We start from the raw sequence: 25,121 nt of genomic DNA, 5'->3' as shown, positions 1-25,121 counted from the left end.
CCACATTACACTCCTCTGGAGCTTCTCTATGCTCTTCCATGAACACAGAAAGAAACTGAGGGTGATGTGCTCTAATATCTAGTACTTCTCATACCACTATCCCCACAGGCACGGGTGAGAGGCCGCTGGAGGGAAGCTGAGCCTGGAGCAGGGAAGGGAGCTGGTGGCAGGCACGGGCTCTCCTCCACTCTGGCCTTGGCAACACCTCTAATGAATCACAAGTTCTCTCCTCCCAGAGCTGAACTGAGCCTCAGAATCTCCTCACCCTAGCCAGTCGCCACCAATTTGGCCAGTTGGGCACACAGGTGGAAACCTACCTCCCGGCCCGTCTGGCTCTACCACCAACAGATCAGTGGTGGCTGCTTCCATTCCAGCTTGCCCTTCCACACCCACCGTCTCCCTCTCCCCAGGCCCCCCGCCACATGCTTCATCATTAGCATTGTGGTTACCTACCATTCCCAAAGCAGGAAACCTCCGCACCCCCATTCCTCTCTCACCCCAACATGCAAACCGTGCCATGGTTCTTCCGAGGTGTCTCTCCATCCAGCCCCTCCAGGTCACTGCCTGGCCTGCCCTCACCCAGTGGCAGCCTCCAACTGATCCACTTCGAGACCTGCCTGTGCCCTGCTGACAGAGCTGATCTTCCTAAAAGCTCATGGTTTCCTCCACTGCCCTTCACACTGAGGCCACACTCAGCTTGTGCATCTAAACCCCAAAGCTCCTTTCTAATCCCCCCACTTACCCTCTTGTCATCCAACTTCTTAACACTGTCTACAAGCCCCAAAGGTCATATACAGTATGAGTCCCTTTATAGAAAATTCTCAAGGTGACAAAATTCCACCAGTGGGAAACAGATCCTTGACTGCTGGCTGAGGCTGGGGTGAGGAAAAGACTAACAAACCACGAAACAGGGAGGGGCCAGAGGCCCCCTGTGGGCCCAGAGGCAGGTCTGGGTAGGGTCCTAACACGAGGCTTCCAGAAGGTGCATTCATTCGGCCACTGATGTGATGACCCTACCTAACTTAACAGGCTCCTAGGTCTATGAAATGATGCTAGGAACTACAGAGGCAAGATGATGGTTACCAAAATTTGCAGAAATCCATGGACCTTTAATCTGCATTATAAAGGTAACCATTAAATCTCTTAAAATAGAAAAGGTCTATCTACAGGAGCCGGTAAAGAAGGCTCTACACTGCCGGGAGAAGGAAGCCAATGTTAGACAAGAGACCAACTGCAGGAAAAATGACAGCCAAGAAATAAGGCAAAAGGCACTGGCTGTGTGTGTGTGTGTGTGTGTGTGTGTGTGTGTGTGCGCGCGCGCGCGCGCGCGCACACACACACACACACACACAGCTGTCAAGAGGTCCTGACATGACAGTCTCTGTCTCCCAGACAGAAACACACGTACATACTTCCAGAAAGTTGTGAAAGAGAAAGCCTAACAATGTCTGAGCAGAAACTTAACCGAATCTAAGAGAATGTCTTGCCAAACACCTTAATACTTAAGGCAGCTCCATTTTCACACCCATAAAGGAGCCAGATTCCCAGAGGTCCTGGCATTCTCGGTGTTGCAGATTAGGTGACTGCTGAAGTCAGAGGCAATGACACTCTTCTCTTGGATATGGTCTTGGATGTGGCCTGGGCAGGAGGAGGCCGTAAGCAAAGTTACCATCATGCCCGAGTGCCCTGTATGCAGGGGGTGAGAGCTCCATTTTCTGATGGTTATGTGACGACTTGTCTCCAGGCACAAAGCTTGAACGGGAACCCACGCCCATCCGATTCCAGACACTGAGCACGTCCATCACTGTCTCCTGAGCTTTCCCAGCGGCAGACAGCAGAAAGGGCACAAAACACGACGCCAGAGCCCTGGACTCAAAAGCTGTGACACTTTACTGCATGACCTCAAGCAAGTTCTTCCCTTCTTGGTCATATGGACAATGACCTCGCAGGTCTGCTTGGGGATCGAACCTGCTGGCAACATAGTGAACTGCCACCACCTTCACCGGTCGGCATGGGCTCTTCAGCAAGCACACTGAGGAACATGGGAGGTCATCTGTACGACAGCACTCAATTTTGGAGACATTTTTGGAAATCAGGAACTCACTGGCCAAAACTCTTAACTGAGAACATACCAAGTACAACACAATGTAACAGGGTCCCTAGAGAGTAAAAATCAGAGTTGGTTTTTTAGTATGGCTGAACTTTAGGCCAATCTCCCATTTTTTAATACAGATTATTCTTTCCATAAGTAAGAAATCCTAAAGCTAATTGCAAACAAACAAAATGCCCTGAAAACCCATTTCATCAAATTAACTTGGCCATTAAATTTGAAGAGGCATTCTGTGCTGAAAGGAACAGTGAACGATTTGTCTACAGCAAGCCCATTCAACCATAAAGGTCTTCTTTCATTCTAAAGCTCACTCTTTACCAGGATCTTTCCAATATACCCTCCCAAAATCCGATAATCAAGCTGCCCTTTCAATAAAATATCTATACGTGCAGGAGTATGTACAGAAAAGGTCAATGGAAAGCTTATAAATCACAGGGAAAAGACCAAATAAAAGCCAAATGCCCTGTTGTGGGCAGTTTTCCAGCTAGAAATTGTCATCAAAAAATTATAATGGTGGAGACCCAACCTGGGATGGTGTCACCCTGGCCCCCTCTGCTGCCCTGGGAAGCCCCCCGGGATATTTCCACTCTCAGGACAGCATCACACCTGACGGTCTCGCCCCAGTCAGATCCTGGAGCTCCACACAACAGCCAACTCTAGACACCTTGATATGAACAGAGGAAACATGAAGCTCCGGATTCTGACCTGGTAAGAAGTTTCAGGTCAAGACTGGCTTTCACACCAGTGCTGACTCAGGACATCAGGGCTCCTCTTGAAGGCAAGGAACAAATTTGAATACCAGTTCTCCCAACTCGACCTTCATCCTTCAAAGGTACAGATGGTACTAACGGGTTTTTGGCTAGACATCACTAACCACCCAATGGTGCCTATCGTCCCCACGATGGCCTCTGCTCCGTTAGAGGAGAGCTGGAACTGCACAGATGCAGGACACTCGTCAGGAGAAAGGCACTTGCTCTGTGATCCTGAGGCCAGCACCCTCCCAGGGCCAACCCTCTGTGCTGCGTGTGGCTAGGAATTCTCAGCCTGGGGTGTGTATAGGGTGCCTCCCCCTAAACCGCTCGATGTCCCAGCTTCAGTCTAGACCGATTAAATCAGAATCTTTGGGGAAGGGACCCACCAGCCCCCTATCAGCTAAGTTCCCCAGAGACTCCGACATGCAAGCAAGGTTGAGGACCACTGGTCTAGTCTAGGAGACTGCCCCAAGCTCTGCAGAAGCCATAATGCCAGCAGTGATGCCTGGAAAATTCCTTTTACCCTGGGTCATGCTCAACTACTTTCTACACCTGGGGAAAAAATCATGTGAGTGCAGGGGAGGGGGCACTCCCAGCAGCTCACCTTTTCCATCTTTTCCTCTCCCACCTCTCTTCTCCACAAGAGGAGAGGGCAACCCCTCCCCCACTACCTTGCCAGATGACTTCAGTGACTAGTAACTGACAATGGACACCGATCCCACATCCACCAAAGATCCATCCCATACCCATTCTCAGCTCTCTGGAAATGAACCCCAGAGGGTGCTTTGTGTATGGCGAACTAGTTGGTTAATCCAAGGTCTCCAAAATAAAAACCTGTATTTAACAAATAAATCTTTAGCAAATGGCTCCAAGAAGCTCAAAGAATTGACAGATTTTTCTAGTCCTCAAATGTTCTTTGGAAAAAAAAAAGTCTTATTTCTAACTAACTGATATAAAATCCTTTTTATACAGTAACATGCTCTTCTACACATTACAATAAATCTACTAATTACAACCATGTAAGTTCCTCCTGGTCTGTTTCCAAACACAGAGATTTTACTTTTCTAAGTGACGCCACTCAGTTTACCTAGCTGAGCTGTCTTAATGCATTACAAATGCCCCCTATAATCTGGTTTAGTAAACTCATGTTTCCCATAGTATACACTTTATTTTATCCCTACAACGATCACATAATCTAGAAGAAAATCCGAATAAATATCCAACAGTATTTGACAAAAAAAGAAAACTGGCTCAAAGAGAAGTTAAATTCTATGAATTTCAAAGGTCTACATAATCAAACAATTAGTTTTCCTTCAAGGCACAGTGGCTCAGACCCATAATCCCAGCAGGGATTATGGGAGGCTGAGGCAGGGGGATCATTTGAGGCCAAAAGTTCAAGACCAACCTGGCCAACATGGGGAAACCCATCTCTACAAAAAATACAAAAATCAGCCAGCCTCCCAGCTACTCAGGAAGCTGAGGCACAAGAATCACTGGAACGTGGGGGACGGAGGTCGCAGCGAGCTGAGATTGCGCCACTGCACTCCAGCCTGGGCAACAGACTGAGACTGTCTCAGAAAGCTTTCCTCAAACCCTATTCCTTACTATTTAGAAGAACCCTAGTACTAGCATCTACTCTTTGTAAAAGAATACTTAAGATAGAAAATGCTCTAGCTAAGTAAAAAAAAAAATATAGCAGGGCGTGGTGGCTCAAGCCTGTAATCCCAGCTACTCGGGAGGCTGAGTGAGGCAGGAGGATGACTTGAGCCCAGGAGTTTGAGGCTGCAGTGAGCTATGACTGAGCCACTGCATTCTAGCCTGGGTGACAAAATGAGAACCCCCCATCTCTAAAAGTAAAAGAGAAAAATACAAATTCGATTTTTAAAAAGTATTAAAAATGAGAAAAATCTACTGTACCACCTAGGTCAATTGATTGCTTGTGGCCTCAGCATCCAATACACACGCACGCACACACAAGTAGGCATGCTCCACACCACCACCTACTCTGTTACCTTAGGAAACCACTATCTGAAGCTCCGTGGGGTCAGAGTGCAAAGGAAGGTGACCCTGAAGAGAATAATGCTCAGGCACTGTGGGGTCCAGTCTGGACACAGCCCTGGTGTGTGCCAGGGCCAGGCTCTCTGCCCAACTCTCCTGGAGTCACGCTCCTTCTCAGCACAAGTTAAACAAAGGCTCTGAGGCTCTCCTAGTCTGCTGACGCCTACCCACTACCCTGTGCTGGCGGCACCCTGCTTGGTCATCTCATCCACATCCTCCTCCGACCACTCGAGGCTTCATAGCAGAGGCGGCCAAAGAGGCGAGGATGGGGGGCTTCCAATGGCCCGCGGTCACGAAGCTGCAGACTCCCCACGTCCCCACCAGGGAACCTCAGCCCTGCCCCAGGGTCTCCTGGCAGTTGTGTGGTGTACTGTCCTTCAACAGCAGGCTCCTGGGCTGAATGATGAGGCCTGGGGTTTCTCCAAGATGACTATGAAACCGCCTTTGCGAAAATTCTAACAGTCAGAAAAGTATGACAGTGAAAGAGATTTGATCTAACTGACTCCATCTTGCTTCTAACCTTCAAGCTGTCCTTGTTCATTCCTGGGCATGGGCTGAACTAACTTTGGGAGGAATTTACAGTTTAACTTTGAAACAAAAATGGTAATGGCCCTTTCCCAAAACAAACCCCCTTCTTGCCTGGGGACTATACCACCTTTGTAAGACTAACAAATTAGCTACAAGATTAGAAATTATGGTTTAGGAGTCACGCCGGGTTAATGAGTGACTCGCCAAGCCTCTCCTTCCCATCTTTGGAGGCGGCTGCTTCAAAGAGTTGAGGGGAGGTAGGGAGATGAGCTGCATGGGCGGGCTCTGGGCAGTGTCAGGGCCATACAGGGGCCTGCTTCTCCCTCCCCTTCACTGGGTGGCTGGAGGACAGGTGGAGGAGTGTGGCGGCCAGGTAGGGTGTTACAGGCCGGAGGCTACAAGATTCTGAACTTCCCCAAACTGCCCCTGAGGATAACATCACTACTGTAAAAACTAAGATCAGTGCCTGGGATATTTTGCAGACCCAGCATGCTGATGCGCCAGCTAGTGCCACCCAGACCAGTAATCTGGTTCAAACATGAGGTCTGGGATCCCACCCAGGAACGGAAAACAAACAAACAAAAAACACTTCAATCTATGATTTCACCTCTAACCCAACCAATCAGCATTCCCCACTTCCTGAACCCCTACCTACCAAATTATCCTTAAAAATTCCAATCTCCAGTTTTTCAGGGAGGCTGATTTGAATAACAATAAAACTCTGGTCTCCCGTACAGCCAGCACTGTGTGAATCAAACTCTTTCTCTACTGCAGTTCCCCTGTCTTAATAATCAGCTCTGTTTGGGCGGCGGGCAAGGAGAACCCACTGGGCAGTCCCAACAAGCAGGCCCCGGCTGCACAACCAGGACAGTTTCACTGGGCAAGCGCTTGACACAAAATATGCAATGCATTCCAAACAAAGTATATAGTTCCTTAGAAAGTGAATCCGGCACCTTATTAAAATCAAAATGCAAACAAAACCCAAAGAAAACATACCCAGTGTACAAATCCGCAGTAACAAACAGAAGCAGCTCCCACTGCTGATGCTCGTCCCACGTGAAGACCCCGTGCCAGGCAGCCTTCTAGACCTCACAACCACCCCATGAGAAAGGGAACACTGTCCTCATCACAGCTTAAGACAATTGGGGCACAGACCTTGCACAAGATCCCCCACACTTGGAAGCGGGGTTTAAGGGTCATGGGTCATTCTCCGGACTGCAAAGCGGTCAAGAGCTGCAAGCTTCACAGGGTCCCAGATTCCAGAGGCACCTAACTGGCAAGGCTCACCCTGCCGTCACACTGGAAAGCCGGAATCAGTGCAAAGAGCAAAACGTGAGGCCACTTCCCACTCCCCACAGGTAAACTCACCTTCCTGTATTTTATAAGAGCTGATGGAAGCACTGAGTATCAGTTTCAATGACTCTTCTAGAAGCCAGACCAAATCATTTTGGTGTATGCAGATTTCAATCACTATTGCATTTCCTTTACCTGAAAATCTTTCAGCTTTTAGAGGCCTCCAAGGGAGAATGGCTGGAATGGAGGTGCTAAGGTCATAAGACAAGGTTGATCTGTCACAAATAGGAACACACGTATTCTGCCCACCAGGGGACAAAAGTGTCACCATGTGTTCTTTTCTCCCTAGGTGGGGCAGCAAGGGCAAGAGAGAACGTGAGTAATCAAGATGCCTTCTGTGCAAGCCAAGTCCTACATCTCACAGAAACCCTGCAAGCTCCAGGCCAAGCAGGGGGACAGCTAGCCGCCAGGTCAGCTGTTCTTCGCAGCCCTCAGGGGAATTCCAGAATTCCATGGGTGGGTGATGGGATCAGGGGCAATCACACTTCAGTAGGGGCCAGAGAGCAAATGCCTTAGGCTTTGGGGGCTAAACTGTCTCTGGTGCATATTCTTCTTCTATTTTTTCTTTTTCCTTCCAAGATAAAGGATCTCTGTCACCCAGACTGGAGAGCAGTGGCACAATCATGGCTCACTGCAGCCTCAAACTCCTGGGTTCAAGTGATCCTCTCAACCTCAGCCTTCCAAGTAGCTGAGACTACAGGTGCATGCAGTCTGTACCTTGTCTGGCTGATTATTATTTTATTTTTTGTAGAGACAGGATCTGTGTTGCCCAGACTGGTCTCCAACTTCAGGACTCAAGTGATCCTCTCAGCCTGGTCTCCCAAAGTGCTGGGATTACAGGCATAAGCCACCACACCTGGCCTTCTCTCCATTTTTAAAAGCTCATGAGCTGACAAAAGTCAGCTTCCTGCAGGTCCCCTGGAGAAGACCAGTGCCCTGGAGCCCCAGGAGCTGCCCCAACCTCTCAGAATGATCGCCCAAGCATGAGTCAACAGAACCAGGAACACACACCCTACCCCGGCCGCCACACTCCTCCACCTGTCCTCCAGCCACCCAGTGAAAGGGAGGGAGAAGCAGGCCCCTGTGTGGCCCTGACACTGCCCGGAGCCCACCCCACCCGGCTCATCTCCTTACCTCCCCCCAACTCCTTGAAGCAGCCACCTCCAAAGATGGGAAAGGGAGGCTTGGCAAGTCACTCCTTCACCCAGGGACACAGCCAGGGTGGTGGCATTCAGCTCCTGGAACCCTCAAGCCAACATTCTTCAGCCTACACCATGACCCCCTCCAGAACCAGCTCCGAAGGAGCAGGCTACCTGTGGAGAGTATTTTTATAGGCAATGCCACCTCTCTGGACGGTGGCCCTTGGAGGGCTCCCATCAGGCAGTCCTTCTGGGTGAGGCTGCTGGGATGGCTGAGGATACCTGTCTTCGTGGGGCCTCTCACAAATGCACACACCCCATCTGGAGTGGGGCCTTCCCCCTGGACGGCGTTACCCTGTGGCCGCTGCACTATTTGCTTTGAACAGTGGCCTGGGGTAGGCTCATTCACAACAGCACAGCACCGGGCAGACAGAGGACCTCAGCCCCATCGGGTGATTAACAGGCCAGGCAAGCGCAGCTGAGGAGCCGAGGCCCCAGCCGCCAGCTGTGGCATGAGGGGCAGACAGACCTTCCAGACTAAGGACCGCACCATGCACGGGTCAGGGCGCCGGCCTCACTGCCCACAGCAGGACAGGGCTCCAGCTCCACTCAGGTACACCCCAACAACCCAGGAAGTGGCAGGCAGGCGGAGAGCGCACTCCTAGGTAGAGAATGTGGGACAGAAGCAAGAGGAGTGGTGCTCTTTCAAGTCTTCACCTGGGTTCGTTTCTGCTGTCTGTCAGTGTAGCAAAGGGGCTGAGGGCACAGCTCCTGGAGCCAGACTGCCTGAATCGAATCCCCAGCCGTGATGCGGGGGCCCTGACAAAGTCACTTAAATGTCCTGTGCCTCGGCTGCCTTTTCTGCAGGTGGGGGTAACAGGAGTACCCGCATCACAGGGCAGCAGGATGACCCTGTGGAGGCGCTCAGGGCTCAGCTGCACTGCCCAACCATTGCCTTGACGCCTCAGCTGCCCCAATGGGGCTGCAGCCGGAGGTCAGAGTGGGCCGGGCCTGCCCTGCAGACATCACCTGTGGCTTCCATCCTAGTTTCCTGTCACAACAGACATTTGTTTTCTGGTGCCCATCAATGTCACTAATCCACAGGGACATCAGCAAATCCTTATCACTTGCAGCACCTCCTTCCCAAGGACCAGGCTGAGCTTCAGGTTCTAGTGAAGGAAAGTGTGTTCTCCATAGACTAGGTCAATCACTTTGCTTTGTGGCTTTTTTATTTATTTATTTTTTTTTTTTTTTGAGATGGAGTCTCGCTCCATCAACCAGGCTGGAGTGCAGTGGCATGATCTTAGGTCACTGAAACCTCTGCCTCCCAGAATTGCCTCCCAAGCAATTCTCCTGCCTCAGCTTCCCACGTAGCTGGGGTTACAGGCGCCTGCCTCCACACACAGCTAATTTCTGTAGAGAAAGGCTTTCACCATGTTGGCCAGGCTGGTCTCGAACTCCTGACCTCAGATGATCCGCCTGCCTTGGCCTCTCAAAGCGCTGGGATTACAGGCGTGAGCCACCGCACCCGGCCTGGTGCCTATTTTTAATACCTTCCTCGAGCAGTAGTACACACACACACACACACACACACACACACTCCTGCCTACACAAACAAGCCTCCCTCCGGGAGGGAGCTTCCAGAGTAGCCAACCTGCCCCTGAGCTCCTAGGTTCATCTCTGTCACTGCCTCCTTCCCACACTCCAGCCCTGGTGTCCCTTCTTTCTTGCTCTTCGGTGAGGCCCAGAGAGGTGAAGATTTCATCATTACCCAAAAAAACACAGAAAAGATCGTACTTTGGTCTGCCCTTCCCACCTGTCACAATTTCTGGAAGGTACTGGAAGGAGACAAAGGAGTCAGGTTTGGTGGGGAGGGGGACACAGAAAGGAAAGAGTGACAGCCAAGACTCGCACACAGCCACTCTACAGACCTGACATCCACCTGCACACAGCAGAGCACCCGCTGTTTCCATCAAAGGCTCAGCCTGCTGCACGCTTTGTACACGATCTTCCATTTCCATCTCTTCACTCCAGCTGTGCCACCCTGAAGCACACACCTCTTCCACGGGTGGGTTCAGCCCGCCCCAACACTACAGTCCTCCAAGACAGCAGTAAATACTCTATAACGCAGCTCTTTTTGTGATTCGGCTGCTTTTCTCCATTCTGCCATATTGATATAACTATATTAACGTTGCAATGGAAGTAGCAGCACATCTACTGACACCATAATCTGTTGTCCCCTTCCTATATTAAAATGATTCCTGATGATGAACCATCACTGGCATGCATGGAAGAAAAGAATTAAATACTTCTCCTCAGTGCTCTCACAGCATTTGAAAATAATGCTAGGCTTTTAAAAGATCGCGAGTCAGCCAAGCGCTTAAGAGAGTCGGCTTTGGAGTCACGCTGTCCCCGGGTTCCTACCTCGAGTCAAGCCTGGTTCTGTTGTTCTGAGATGAGGTGAAATTATTTCTGCAAAGCTCCGTTTGTAAAAGAGAGACTTATGTTACCAGGTGTAAGTCATATAGCAGTCATGAGAGCTGCATCATTATCGCTCTCTTATGTTAGCTCAGAACTTACTAGGTCCTTAATGGCAACTTTTTACTGTTTACTGTACTAAAATTACACATACGGAGAAACAGGAACATCATAAATGGCTGGAGGGAGCAAAACGATGCGGCCACTTCGGAAAGCCATTTGGCAATTTCTCAGAAAGTTAAGCATAAAACTACCATATGTGGAAACCAGAGAGTCCCCAAGGGGAAACAAAAAACCTACCCTATAACCCAGCAATTCCATTCCCAAGAGAACAGGACACATACATCCATGCACAGATGCACACACAGACGTTCACAGCAGCCACCCATGCAAACGGCCTCAACGTCCACCCACTGGCGAGTAAACAGCACACACATGGCCCATCCAAACAACACAAGACGATTCTGCCACAAAACGAATGAATGACAGACACAAGCTGCGCTGCGAACCCCAAGCGTGTCATGCTAAGCCAAATAAGCCAGTCACAAAAGAACACATACTGTGTGATTGATTTATAGGAAATGTCCAGAAAAGGCAAATTATAGAGCTACAAAGTAGATGAGGAACTGTCCAAGGCTGGGGTGGGAACAGAGATCAGCTGTGAATGACCATAAGGAATCTTACTGGGGATGAAAATGTTCTGCCCTCATTGATGCTAGCTGCACCATTCAGTAAAATTACTAAAACTCATTGAATTGTACACCTGAAATTTTATATGTGAAATATCAATAAAGCTATTTAAAAGAAAACTTACATATTACAGATCTTTAGACATCTGTCTCTCCCAATTACTGTGAGATACTTAAGGGCAAAGACTTCCTTCAGTCCATCTTGCCCCAGCATCTAGTAAAATACCTGGCACAAAGTGAGAGCTGAAACGCTCAGTGGATGAAGGACTTCTGAAAACAAAACCAAAAAACCCAGCTAAGTCTTGTATAGCTTCATGATTTATCTAAACTTTATATTCCTGTCTACCCCTCCACCTAACTGTTCCCTAAAACCAATGACCAGTGCAGACCACAAAGCTGATAACGTGTCCACAAAGCTTTGTGTCAGGTCAGGTATCACTAATGCAGCCCTCCTTAACAACTGTTTCAGTACTGAGTAGTTAACGCTAAATATTAAGAGCAGGGAAGAAAAAAAAAAAAAAAGGCCAGTGCCCTTATACAAACGCTGGACTGTAACAAAAGCCCACCAAGAGTTTTGCCTGGGCCTTTCAGGATGACAAAATAACGAAGGAAATCTTAACAGGACCCATGAAATCCTTAACAGGATTAAGCAAGTTTTATTGGGAGTCTGAAGAAACTCTCCGGGCCTCCACAAACAAGTTTACTGGGGGTCTGAAAGAACTCCCCAAACCTTCCGTGATTTAGCAGGAGACAAGATAAGGGTAATCTGCCCCAGCACCTGGACCCATTTAGATTAAGTAACTTTACTCAGGTTCCAGAGGAAGGTCTTCATGACTCAGACCTTAGTTACAGATTAAAAGTTGATCACTAATGTCTTTAGATGCACACTTACACACAGACATATAGCTTAGAAGGTATATATGCTCTGGGAAGCTTGGTAATTTTGAGTTGGTCTGGCAATAATTTCCAGGCCTTCTCCCTGTAACCAGTCGCAAAAATAAAAACGCTCTTCCTCCCTAGTTCATCTGCATCTCGTTATTGGGCCAATAGCGGCTTGACCCTTGGTTTGGTCCGGGAACAGCTTCAGGCTGATCAAAATCAGGACTCAACACTTTCAGCTGCATCCCGACCAACTATTTACGAAGGGCAGTTTGTCTCCGTTCAGATGTTCAAAGGAAAAAGTGTTTTCCTTATGTCTTCATAATAGTATTATGACAATTTGGGGTTGTTGTGAGCAGAGAATAGAGACCATGATGTCAGCATCAGATCCAGAAAGCAGGAGGGTTCAGGAAAATTATAACCTAATTTATACTAAATTTAATTTTTTTAAGAGATTTCTTATTTTTGAACTAGAAGCTGCCAATGTAATAAATATACCAGATGCTGTCCCTAGAGAATTAAATCGTGTAATCCCCACCTCTTCAAAGATAAACACCAACCACAACACAAAACTTAGATGAAATGCAGGAAAGATTTGAACCAGCCTGTGCCCTCAACCATGACTCTTTATCCTTCACCACGAGGAAGAGTATCTTATCTTCACATCTAAACAGCAGGCACTGGTATTACTGAAACCTGGGGGTAAGCAGGGACAGCACATAAATTCCAGGTAGTGTGGAATAGAGTGAGCAATGCATTTCCACTCACTACTCCACTACTGCTGCTACAATGTTTAGCTGAGAAAATAAAATCGTGTGTTTCAAAGCAATCCTTGCTAAGTATGATGTCTTCCTTGGCACAGATCAAAGGATGCAGAACACAAGTGAGTCCTAAAGGCTGCTCGTTCCATCTCCACTTGCTGTTCTCCAAGGACCCACTGGGACTTTAACCACGGGCCGTTTATAACTCATTTCTTATCCTGGCTTGAAGACAAAGGTCATTCACAAGACTGCATTATTTTCTGGGCATGGTAATCAGCTCTCATGATTTAATATTTTCTTGGCACCACACTCCACCGACCCCAGCACTGCCTGGTATGCCAGCCATTTTTAAGTACTGTAAATGAGACTTAAATAAGCAACATTTTGGAAGGTGTGCAAACCTGTTTTTCTGAGTAGGGACCGTCTCTCTCTCTCTCTTCTCTCTCGCTCGCTCTCGCGCGCGCTCGCTCGCTCTCTCTCTCTCTCTCTCTCTCTCTCTCTCTCTCTCTCCAGTTGGTTCGTTCCAACTTCCTCCCAGCCCTGCCTTTTACTGACAGGGGTAACCAGAACAGGGACAGCCTCACAAACTCAGGAGTCAACTCAAGTGATAACAAAGTAACTTCTAATACTCACGCAGCCTTTTGTGTTTTTCAGGAAAGCAGCATATAAATATAAATGGCTTCCTAGACCCAAGAAACGGCCTACAAGGTAGTTCACGCACTTCAGATTAAGAAACAGACACATTAACATCACACGGCTGCGCCTAATAAATGCTCACTTTCCGGCTCCTAGGTTCCTTTCCCTATTAGTCCCTTGTTCCTGGAAAATGATGGGAAGCAAAGCACACCACAGCCCTAAAAAGGCTGACGGTGGACTCTCCTTTCTATGTTTGTCTTTTACCCTACTTTTCTATCTACACGTCCAAGTACCAAAGCTCACCATGTATGTCTGCAAGAGGTCAGCTGAAGTCCAGATCCCATCATTTCCAAACTCAACACCAGAACTCACGAGGCCTGACAGGAACGGGTGTATTTGTGGAGACAATGGGACAGAGTACAGAGTCTCAGACCCACCCCACCTTGTAGCAGAAAACAGCAGCCAGCCAGGTGTGGGAGCCCCTGGGGCCTAGAGGTGCCTCCTCCTCCCCGGGAGAGGGGAGAGAGGCCGAGGCTCTGCTCCAGCTGGGAGGAGGAGACCAGTGAGGCCATCCTCCAAAGTTTACGGCTTTGGGAAAATCTTCTCTACCCAAGTGCCCTACGGAGTTGTCCCACCCCCAGCAAAAAAAAAAAAAAAAGAAGAAGAAGAAGAACTAAACACTTGAAGGGCAAACCAAATGAATAATGCAACAAACGCGCTCCCCGGCTGGACCCAACAGGAAGTCTGCATACATTTACTTAACTGCAGCTCTCTCAATGATTCAAGTACAACTCAACGTTGATTCCATGCTCAGATTTGAGAAATCTCAATCCTCCAGAAGCACCAAGCAAAAAAAAAAAAAAGGCCTCCAAACACAAACACAGCTGCCCCAAATTCCCGGTCCGCCCAAACCTCACCTCTCACAGGGAGCCTCAGTCCTGCTCTCAGGACATTCTGGTTCGTGATAAAGGCACAGGCTACGAAAGGCCCAACAGCTCCACTGACAGCAGCTGAGAAGCAGCAGGTGAGGTGAGGGTGGGTGTGGACCCGAAGACGCCATCTGATCGCAGTATAGAGACTGAGGCAGCAGAGAGACTGAGGATGCAGGGGAGGCAGCAACAGGAGACCCCGCAATGTGGCCCCCAAGGATGGTGCAGAACTATGAAAGGATATAGGACACCCCCCAACTGCGAGACAGGAGCTGCCAGCCTGCAGATGCAGTGCGGGTCATCAGTGGTTTCAACTGAATGATCACCACCAGAAGCTGCCGTCCACGACCTCCGTACCCAGCAGACTCAGTCAACCACAGGCATAAGCCACATCCTATACAAGAAACGTGATTTCACTTCTGGGTCCTTTTTGATCCTAGGCTTCATAAGAACAGCACACAATGTAAACTGGCAAGTTTGAGTATCCTGGCTGTAATTTGGAGTCACGTTAGTGGACCTCAGGTTTAAAAACAGCTATGAAGAGGCTTCCGGTAAAAGCCATCAAATGAAAGCCGCATTTATGTTAGGCTGCTCTGCCCCACACTGACGTTAATAAAGGAAGGGGCGTGAGAAGAAAAGTCCATCTACAATAAAAGTAGGAACTACCGTAACCCGAACGCACAGGTAATGTAGACTACCTGCCAGGCACTGACCTCTGCCCCAGGCTGAGGGGAGACCTGAGAACACATCCAGACCCTAGGCCCGCAAGGGGGCAGGCAGCTGCGAAACGGAGGCCCTTTTCTTGGCACGTGGGGCTGAGGTGGCAGTACCGTTCCTGTGGGGACCCAATTGCAGACCCAGAGGCACCCAGCAGGCCTGGTCCATGAAGGCATCTCCACTTCCCGAACCAGGACGGCTTCCTAGAAGAGAGGCCAGCTTTGTGCTGCAGGCCCCAGGCAGCACACCCCTCACCTGTGGAGCCCTCACCCCTCACCTGTGGAGCCAGCAAGGGCGCCGCTGGGAGTGGCACAGCCCCCCTGGAGTATCGCATCCTGCAGGGAAGGGCAGGCGCTGGCACAGCCCACAGGCAGAAGGCAGGGCAGGCTGTAGAGAAAGAAGAGGACAGAGCCGCCCGCCCCAGGAGGCAGTGCTCCCGCCCCTCCGCGCTCACCCCACGCCTGGCGCATGGCAGGTCCCCTCCTAAGCCAAAGGAATCCACGCCAAGGAGTGAAGGAAAGGCAGTGGTAAAAAAGAAAACAAACAAAAGGAAAATATTTCCAAATTCCCAAGGGAGAGGGGAAACATTTCAGAAAAATACTTCTCTCAACTCTCAAAGAAATTAGACAATCCAGATCATCTTTTTAAAAAAATCTCCAAAAAGCATTAACACAGCTAGAGATGAAGGTAATAAAAACCACTAATAGGCCCGGCGCGGTGGCTCAAGCCTGTAATCCCAGCACTTTGGGAGGCCGAGGCGGGTGGATCACGAGGTCAACAGATTGAGACCATCCCGGTCAACATGGTGAAACCCCGTCTCTACTAAAAATACAAAAAATTAGCTGGGCATGGTGGCACGTGCCTGTAATCCCAGCTACTCAGGAGGCTGAGGCAGGAGAATTGCCTGAGACCAGGAGGCGGAGGTTGCGATGAGCCGAGATCGCACCATTGCACTCCAGCCTGGGTAACAGGAGCGAAACTCCGTCTCAAAAAAAAAAAAAAAAAAAAAAAAAAAAGGCAGCAAAAAGTAGAAAACAATGACAAAATGAAAACTGTATTACCTAAGAGTAGAACCACTAAAAAGATGTAAAAGTGATCAGAAAATAAAAATAAGTAAAAGGCAAAAACCCCCCTTCCGGTCAGTTTCTACCAGGGAAATGATTAGACAAATGGAAAGATTCATAGGTCCATCAAAATTTTCAAAAAAATTTTTTAAAGCTGCAAACTCCCTAGGTAAACATCAATATAAAATTACAGGAATTGGTCCCCTTTTGGTTAGGGGACAGAGTTACTTATTTACACATCCAAAGAAAAAAGGTGGAATGATGTACACTGAAACGCTAACAGTACGTTTTTCTCTTATCTGTGTTTTCTGCACTGTCCCTGTGGCTAACAATGAGCCTGCATACTGTGGGAAAAGCAGAGCTCCAACATGTCAATTTTTAATGTACGCATGTGCAGATCAAAAAATGCCAGACTTGGCTTCAGGAAGATGATTTTAAGTTTATTCCTGGCTGCTCAAAGTCAGTGATTAGACAACTCAAATCCATTACCCTAAATCAATATGGATAATAATAAAGAAGCTAAAAGCAGCAAATGTCTTTCTATATTGGATGAAACATCCTGCATTACATTACACCAAACACTGTAATTACCGCATGATTTGTAAACAATTCTTTCCATAAGGAAAACCAACAAAATGAAAATATAAAAAAAAAAAAGAGAAAGCATTCAAGAAAAAATGCTAACTCATTTTTTTTTTTTTTTTAGCTAAAAAAAGAAACATGAAAGTTTAAAGAAATTGGGAGGTCACAGAAATTGCTTAAGATCTGAATACAGTTCAACACCAGTCTTAAAGTCCTTGTCATTCTGGGTTTCACTGACGAAGGTTAAGAGAGCAGGAATAACTTCTGATAAACAAAACTGTTCTGTTTAAAAGCAGACAGATGGCCACTGCGGCAAAGGCTGGGCAGGGTGCTGGGGTCCTCCTGATGCCCAGTGCCCCCCTCATTGTCCCCCAACCCCTGTTCACAAGGGACAACTGCAAAACAGCTGCAGGCACACAGCGTGGCACCTTCTCCTGAAGGCAGTGTTATCCCACCAGATCTGGTAAGCATTCAGGCAGATCTCAAATGGCCTGGCCCATCTGAGAAAGCCCTTAATTTCAAAAGCCTTCTACCAACTCTTACAAAAACACACACTTGAGCAATTCACTTTAAAAGCCTTTTTTATAATTTTGCTTAAAAAAAAAAAAAAAAAAAAAAATGAAATCTCCAGACCTGTCGAAAGCTATGCCAGAAGGAGAACAGATTTCACCACGAATATGGTGAACAGGGACTTCCTTCAGCCCCCTGGCCTCACTCTCCACCAGACAGGCTGCTTGTCCTTCCACCTGGTCTCACAGTCAACCAGCCCAGAGGTAAGCAGGCTAGTTCATCCTCCAGACATCACCCACAACAGGCCTTAGCTCCAACCCCACAAACGCAGGTGGGGCAGCCCCCATCACGAAGAGTCAAATTCCCATTTTTAATTTCCAATGAAGTGTCAAGAACCAAGCAACAGACTCAGAAGAGCCAAGACGATGGATTTTCTCAACTAAAAAAGGCCAGAACACATGAACTCCTCATGTTTGTCATGTGAACTCTAGTTACTCACACCTGGATCTGAGGCCCTTAACATCTGTGTTTCCCTTCTTTCCATATCTAACTGTTTTAAGGGGTAACTTTTATATTAAAATAATTGTGGCCAGGCCCAGTGGTTCACACCTGTCATCCGAAGCACTTTGGGAGGCCAAGGTGGGAGAATCGTTGGAGGTCAGGAGTTAAAGCCCGGTCTGGACAACATAATGAGATCCCATCTCCACCAAAAAATTTAAAAATGAGCCAAGCATGGTGACACACGCCTGTAAACAGACCCAGCTAGTCGGGAGGCTGTAGCATGAGGACTGCTTGAGTCCAGGAGTTCAAGACTATAGTCAGCCATTACTGCACCACTGCACTCCAGCCTGAGCGACAGAATGAGACCCTATTTCTTTTAAACAAAATTCACGATCAAATACGATAAAAAGTCAATAGGTTGTTTGTAGTGAACTGTTTTCCCAGTATTTGTCCAGGATTCGCATGATGCATGCCATGGGCTGCGGAGGCCAGATGTGGAGTAAAACCAATAGCTGTGAAACGGTTCTCTCTGTGAGGCTCCCAGTTGTGTTCAGCCATCAATTTAGTCAGCTTGGCCTTATTACCAGCTCTTTGTGACCAAATGAGCAACTGAGAAAATATATAATATGATGTGCAAGCGCCTCTCCTAGACTTCAGTATCACAGCCACAGTCACCTGCCTCATCTCCAGTCAACTGAGCCCACATTGCAGTTCTAAACCACACAGAGCAATCTACTGCCAAACCCTCATGGGAGGTAAGGCCATTTACGCAACTGGGCCACCACGCACTCCCTTCTCCCTTAAGAACTCAACTGAGAGGGACCCTAACTCTCCACTCCAGCAGCAAACCTTCTGGAGAAGCTGACACCACGTGAAGAGAAGAACATGAAGCCTACAGCCAGATGCGTGTGGGTTCAAATCCACCCCCACCTCCTGGAAGTTATTTGCCTCTCTAAGCCTTAGTTTACCCACCTGTAAAAAATATAGACAGAAAAATGCATACATATTATAGTTCCTGGGGCTAAAATAAGACAATGTTTTATTTTCCTGGGGCTAAAATAAGAAAGTTTTTTTTAAACTGGACATAGTAAGTGCTGCCCTGTTGCCATCACGGTGTCACCTGCAGCTTCCGCTGCATTTTCCTTTCTGAGGCACAACTGCCAATGCTACATAAAGGAGCAGCTGAATCACAGGTGACAGGCACAGCCAGTAAATTCCAACTAAAAGCTGAGATGGGAAAATAAATCATCAAGTGACAAGGAACTGTCCCATCTCAAGGGTTTACCCTCAAATCACACAGCTGACAGTGTCTAACTTCACTATTAGTCTCCCTCATGTCACATCTTTCTACATGAAAATAGAATAAGCAGCTGGGCATGGTGGCTCACACCTATAACGCCAGCACTGTGGGAGGCTGAGGCAAGTGGATCACCTGAGGTCAGGAGTTCCAGACCACCCTGACCAACATGGTGAAACCTCGTCTCTACTGAAAATACAAAAATTAGCCAGGCATGGTGGCAGACACCTTTAAGCCCAGCTACTCGGGAAGCTGAGGCAGAAGAATCGCTTGAACTGGAGAGGTGGAGGTTGCAGTGAGCCTAGATCACCCCACTACACTCCAGCCCAGAGTAAAAAGAGTAAATGACCGGATCTACCATATGACCTTCAATACACATGTGGCCCTCCTGGGTAAGCCCTTTAGTAATAACAAATAGAGAAGCCCTCAATCATTACCCTGGGGCAGGACAATCGTCACGATGCAGGGACCTCCTGCAATTAGGCTGTTGCTAATCCAAGCCCCAATGGAGACACGATCCTGAGACCATGTAGATAATGCACACTGTGAAACACAAGAATTTCAGTTAAGAGAATTTTGTTCTCACTATTTGAAACGTACGCAGCTCGTCACCAACAATGCTTGTGCAACTTCCTCCATTAGCCTAAATGTTTCTTAGTCGGCTTAGGCTACTGTAACAAAATACTTCAGACTGTGTACCTTTTATAAACCACATCAATTCATTGCTTACAAGTCCAAGATGCAGGCACTGGCAGATTCAGTGTGTCCTGAGTGCCTTTCTCATGGATGGCACCTCCTAGCTCTGTCCTCACATGGTGGAAGGGACGACGACGCTCCCTCGGACCTCTTTTATAATAAGGGCACTGATATGGTTGGATGTCCCCCACAAACTGCATGATGAAATGCAATCCCCAGTGTTGCGGGGGGTGGTGCCTGGAGGGAGCGGAGGGAGGTGTTTGGATCATGGGGGTGGATCCCTCACAGTTTGGTGCTATCCTCATAATAGTGAGTTCCAGCAAGATCTGGTTGTTTACAAGTGTGTGGCACCTTCCCTCTCTCCCTTGCTCCCACTTCACCTTCCGCCGGGAGTCAAAGCTCTCTAAGGCCTCCCCAAAAGCCAAGCAGAAGCCTGTACCACGCTTTCTGTACAGCCTGCAGAACAATGAGCCAATTAAACCTCTTTCCTGTATAAATTACCCCATATCAGATTATTTCTTTACAGCAACAACAGAACAGCCTAAGACAGGCACTAATTCCATTCATGAAGGCAGAACCCTCACCAGCTAATTACTTAACAGCCCCACCACATAACACATTTGCATCGGGGTAAGATTTACAAGATATGACTGTGGAGACACATAAACATTCAGACCACAGGGGCTACCTGTTTCCTTCCCTCCTGACTATGCCTGCTGTGACCTCACAGATTTAGGTGGTCCCATCTCACATTTCTTCAATGATCGTGACTTTTCTACAAGAACCTTGCTTCCACAGGCAAGTCATCTGCAGCACACTACTAGCTCATGGATACACTTTATTAACAGTGGCGGGGGCTGTAACACCACAGGTTTCCCTTTCATGACTAAATTTGATACTCCATAAAGATTTTCATCCCAGTTCATGAAATGTCATTAACACTGTTAGTCATTTACAATGGAAGAATTCTCCAGAAGCAGTAAAAGCTTTCTTCTTTTTCATTTCAAATAGGAACAGGCCAAGCACAGTGGCTCATGTCTGTAATTCCGGCACTTTGGGAAGTCAAGGTAGGAAGATGGCTTGAGCCCAGGAGTTCAAGACCAGTCCGAGCAACATAGGGGGAACCCCATCCCTACAAAAAATAGCTGGGCATGGTGGTGCACACCTGCAGTCCCTGCTACTTGGGAAGCTGAGGCAGGAGGATCACCTGAGCCTGGTAGAGGCTACAGTGAGCCATGATAACGCCACTGCACCCCAGCAACAGAATGAGACCCTGCCTCAATAATTAAATAAACAAATAACTATCGAGAAGATAGTAAAAGACTGTGACTGAAGACTCAGAAAGTACAGAACATGGCTGGGTGCGGTGGTTCATGCCTGTAATCCCAGCCACTTTGGAAGGCTGAGGTGGGTGGATCACTTGAGGTCGGGAGTTCAAGATCAGTCTGACCAACACGGAGAAACCCTGGTCTCTACTAAAAATACAAAATTAGCTAGGCATGGTGATGCATGCCTGTAATCCCAGCCACTCGGGAGGCTGAAAGGCAGGAGAATCACTTGAACCCAGGAAGCAGAGGTTGCAGTGAGCCGAGATCGCACTATTGTACTACAGCCTGGGCAACAAGAGTGAAACTCCATCTGAAAAAAAAATAAAAAGTACAGAATGTGTTTTCCTTCCATTCTATTTAGATTGTTCGCCATTTAGAACTGAAGAGGCGGCCTGGGGAGGCCATTAGACTTTTTTTTTCCCCTTCCTTATCGCAGCAGTTCCATCAGCAATGTCATGAACCTCTAACCAAGACCCCTCAAGCCATCCAATTTCTGCCAGCACTTAAGTGCTTTTCATACTCCTGATGAGCATGATACTCATTCCTCAACAAAGATTGATTGAATGTCTGCTGTGTTTAATGCACCATGGTGGAGCCTGGGGAAGATGCCTACCTGATGTCGTTAATGAGCTCACAGGCCAGCTCTGAGCAGACATTCCAGCAAGCATCAAGAGTCCAGGGTGACAGTAACCAGAGAGAGGCACAAAGCGGGTGAAAGAAAGGAACCCTTCCCGGCCAAGTCAGCATCTGAGCCATTCTCAAAGGTGCTAGTGGTAAAGGGCATTCCAGGCAGACGGGTCTCTTCACAGAACGGACTGCAGCTTGGGTCGCCTGACACGGATGAGAAGGGTGAGGCTCTTCCTTCCTCTCCTCCCACATGAAATAATGGGAAAGAAGCATGATCGAAAGATTTAGTGTGGAGTAGGATAAAAGTTTTAAGGAAAAAAAAAAAGAGAAAGTATGACAGGGGGTTTCAAATCTCCTTAATGGATGAGATACCTCAGATCAGCCTTGAAGGCTTGGTGGCCTCATAGCTTATTTCTGATTTTTAGTGAACAAGCTAAACAGTGAACAATCCTTTGCAATTAAGGGAACCACAGAATCCTTACTCTCCAAATTAGTTCCCCTGGGGAATAAAATCATCAGACACTAGGGGAGACCCCGTGGGTGTTGGAGCCAAGGGGGATGGGAAATCTCTGCACCTTACACTCAATTTTGTTGTGCTCTAAAACCACTCTAAAATATTAAAGTCTACTTAAAAAAATAAATAAATGTCAATCAGTGCAGTAAACTGAGCCCCACAGATACCCTGGGGGTGGGTGAGAACTGGACGGGCACTTGGCAACTTTGGGTCCCGCTGAGGAAAAAAACTAATCTAGGGTGAAGGAGATCCCAGAAGCCGAGGGATCGATGTCATCACACGTGTTCTTGTGCAAACCCGCTGTGGGAAGCACATGCAGCAGGGCCCAGAGGCTTCGGGAGCTCCTCTGAGTTTTCTCAGAGGTGCTGGGAGAGGTGGGAGACCACATCTGCCGAAGAGAAAGGAAAGGTACAGACACTGTCAAGGTGGGCCAGGTCCGTCACGAAAATAAATGAAGCCTTCATCCCTCCTCCAGGTAACGACAAAGCAGCTCAAGGATTCCAGGCACCCAAAAGGCCTCCTTCGGCCTTTTTCCAGTTCTGTTCTGAGCATCACCCAAATTCAAAGAGAACATCCTGGCCTATCCCTCAGTGATGCTGCACAGAAACTGGCAAGGGTGGGACAGACGACTCTGCTGCCAATGCCCAGCAGCCTAGGGAAAGAAGGAGGAACACAGAAGGATCCCGCTGCAGGCTGAGCTGAAGGAAAGCCCGATGCAGCACAAAAGGAGTTGCTGAGGCTGAAAAAAAGGCAAGAAAAAGGAGGGCCAGGAGGTTTGGCACAGTGGCTCATGCCTGAAATACCAGCACTTTCAGAGGTGAAAGTGGGCAGATCACCTGAGGTCAGGAATTCGAGACTAGCCTGGGCAACATGGTAAACCTCGCCTCTACTAAAAATACAAAAATTAGCTAAGTGTGGTGGCAGGTGCCTGTAAGCTCGGCTACTCAGGAGGCTGAGGCAGGAGAATCACCTGAATGTGCATGGTGGAAGCTGCAGTGAGCCAAGATCACACCACTGCACTTCCAGCCTGGGTGACGGGCAACAGAGCAAGACTCCATCTCAAAAAAAAAAAAAAAAAAGAAGAAGAAGAAGAGGAGAAAGGTGACAAAGTGAGGGGAAGGGGGAGGAAGAGGATGATGATAAGTTGGTTCTGGTGCAGGCTTTTTCTTGTCAATAAAGCATTTAGGCCTCCCATATGTAACTCACTCCTTTTAAAGAAAAAAGCTGAAATATAAGGCTGTGGAAAAACAGTAACAAACATCCTCATTACTCCTGGTAGCCCCCGCAAAGAGTCCATACTTCCCAGAGACGTTTAATACCTGCTGCTCTTTACAGAACTTACTTTAAAACAGGAGATTTTACTTTACCCTGGCCACACACTCAGCTTTCTAACCTGGCCTCGAAGTGAATGGGGGAGCAGAGAGACAGGAGCTGTGAGACCTGCCCATTAGAATCGGCCCTTGTGGGGGCCCAGGGTGGCTGCTGAGGGTGCCTCGAGAACCCCAAGGTCAGGCAGCTAAATTACCTCTGACTAAAACCACAACAACACAGGCACTCCAATGTAACCTGCCAGGTTGGTCTCATGGTCTTCCAGGCCTCCAGGTTATCTAAAACACTGTGCCTCTCACAGATTAAAGCCACCAAAAGCAAATCACCTACATAAACTCCAAACTCCCTTTCCCAATTAAATCTAGCATTTTAGGCCAGCATCAGTGGCTCAGGCTTGTAATCCCAGCACTCTGGGAGGCCAAGGCAGGAAGACAGACTGCTTGAGGTCAAAAGGTGGAGACCAGCCTGAGCAAAGTGAAACTCCATCTCTACAAAAATAAAAAAAAAAAAAAAACTAAAAAACTGGTATTTTAAAATGCTTAAGTCATCCAAATATTTAAGAAAACTGTTAGGCCAAGTGTGGTGGCTCACGCTTGTAATCCCAGCACTTTGAGAGGCTGCAGCAGGCAGATCACCTGAGATCAGGAGCTCAAGACCAGCTTGACCAACATGGTGAAACCCCATCTCTACTAAAAATGCAAAAATTAGCCAGGTGTGGTGGCACACCCTGTAATCACAGCTATGCCGGAGGATAAGGCACAAGAATTGCTTGAACCTGGGAGGTGGATGCTGTAATGAGCCAAGATCATGGCACCTCACTCCCACCTGGGCAGCAAAGCAAGACTCCACCTCAATAAAAAAAGAAAGAAAACTGCTTTAAGGACATGATCACCCAAAACATCCCAACCCTGACTCTGCTTTTATCTTTTCTTATTACACTTGATTGGTATAACGCGGAACATTTGTAACCTAGCTGCCATCATAGTTGACTACAAATCCTGCTCTTCACAGAGTGAACACTCAGGTCATGCCATCCCTTTCCCTACATGTATAAACATGCCCTGCCGTCCATGCAGCACACACAACCCTATTGCTGGATAACCACATTTAAAACTCACTCTCAACACAAAATTCCTAAGTGCTTTTACCAACTGTGTTTTTTACCAAAGTGGTAAGTGTTTTTTACCAAAGTGGTTTAAAAACATCCTACACAGCTGGGCACGCCTGTATTCGTAGCATTTTGGAAGGCCAAGGCGGGCAGATCACAAGGTCAGGAGTTTGAGACCGGTCTTGCCAAAATACTGAAACCCCATCTCTACTAAAAACACAAAAAATTAGCCAGGCGTGGTGGTGTGTGCCTGTAATCCCAGCTACTCGGGAGGCTGGGTCAGGAAGAGCACGTGAACCCAGGAGGTAGAGGTTGCAGTGAGCTGAGATCGCGCCATTGCACTCGTCTCAAAAAAATAAAATAAAACATAAAAACATCCTACACATATTAGCCTGTCTGTCTTATGTAAATGTCTAGATAAAGTCTTTGATTAGCATATACCTGATGACGTGCCTTGCGAAGAAACTCACTCTCACACTTGGGACCCCCTTCAGGAAGAACTCGTCTCCCTCCTTCCCTGGGGAGCTCAGTTGCAT

At 47.9% G+C, this 25,121-nt stretch overlaps 1 protein-coding gene and 1 pseudogene across 2 annotated transcripts in view; both read right to left on the bottom strand.

Moving 5' to 3' along the window:
* STK24 (serine/threonine kinase 24) overlaps positions 1-25,121 on the bottom strand; it is a 127,179-nt gene that overhangs the window by 80,105 nt on the left and 21,953 nt on the right. The window lies entirely within an intron of this gene.
* On the bottom strand, positions 1,359-25,121 carry LOC141581684 (uncharacterized; annotated as a pseudogene).

This window comes from Saimiri boliviensis, chromosome 16 (assembly GCF_048565385.1).
Source record: "Saimiri boliviensis isolate mSaiBol1 chromosome 16, mSaiBol1.pri, whole genome shotgun sequence".
Lineage (NCBI taxonomy): Eukaryota > Metazoa > Chordata > Mammalia > Primates > Cebidae > Saimiri > Saimiri boliviensis.
This window is presented reverse-complemented; position numbering and strand designations above follow the sequence as displayed.